Here is a 1,125-nt window from a genome sequence, read left to right on the forward strand (position 1 = left end):
TGGCATAGGAGTTTAAGTGTCTGCCTTGGATGTCAGCACTCCATATGGTTCCAATCCTGACTGCCCTACTTACTATTAAGCTCTTGGCTAATGTGCCTGGGAAAGCAGTGGAGGATGGCCTGAGTGCTTGGACCCCTTCACCCATGAGGCAGACCCAGAAGAAGCTCTGGCTCCTGGCTTTGATCAAGCCCAGCTCCAGCAGTTGTGACCATTTGGGGAGTGAACCAGCAGATGGAATCTCTCTTTTTTCTCTTAACTCTGCCTTTGAAATAAAATAAATGTTTAAAAAATATTTAAAAAACACCAATCAAGGGCCCAGCTTAGACTTACTTAATCAGAAATGATGGAGTGGGTGCTAAGAAGTCTTTAATTTTTTTTCTTTTTTTGTCTAGGTACATCAGACAATGAGGTAGCAGTCATTTTTTGTCTGACTTTGATTGCTGAACAGTGTCATCATGTGCAAAATGGCCATGATTTAATAAGTACTGCAGATTAATTATTTCACGCTGAAGTCTGAGAGTTGCAGAATGAGGGAAAGCAGTTCAAATAAGTACAAACAACTAAGCTAATACAGATATTGTTACTCTCTAAATTTAACTATTATCAAAAATTTCTTAATAGGGCAGGGCTTTTAGCTAGCAGCTAAGACACCCCCATCTCATGTTAGAGTGCCTGGCTTCCGTATCGCTCTTCCTGATAATATGACTTGTGTTGAGCTTCAGGCTCCAAGTTTTGGCCTGGACCCTGAATGTAAGGGGACATTTGAGGAGTGATCCAATGGATGGGAGCTTTCTTTTTCTCTCATATTTAAAGCAGATAAACTTAAACAAATTAAATATAAAAACTATTTAATACAATTATGTTGACTTCCTTTTCTAAGTCAAATGATAAAACATTTTTGTTTAATCATTTCAGGTATTGAAATATCTCCAGGCTCTAAGCTTGTGCTCAACCTTCTTCACTTAAATTTTGAATGCGAATGAAGCCATTCTAGATAACCAAGCCTAATGGAACTGTATAATATCTTCAGACTGACATCATGTTGACCTGGCAGGCCTAAGCATAAAATGTTATCTCTGGTTGGAAGATGAGGGAAAGAGGAAGTCCTGCCAGACTTTCAAACTT

General features: G+C 38.9%; 1 non-coding gene across 1 annotated transcript; it reads right to left on the minus strand.

Moving 5' to 3' along the window:
- Positions 1-391: 391 nt before the first annotated feature.
- Positions 392-464, minus strand: LOC127485148 (small nucleolar RNA Z17). Its single transcript, XR_007912322.1, has one exon. It is a non-coding gene; the product is annotated as a small nucleolar RNA Z17 (small nucleolar RNA).
- Positions 465-1,125: the final 661 nt, after the last annotated feature.

This window comes from Oryctolagus cuniculus, chromosome 1 (genome assembly GCF_051225735.1).
Source record: "Oryctolagus cuniculus isolate XC-2025 breed Fujian yellow rabbit chromosome 1, ASM5122573v1, whole genome shotgun sequence".
NCBI lineage: Eukaryota > Metazoa > Chordata > Mammalia > Lagomorpha > Leporidae > Oryctolagus > Oryctolagus cuniculus.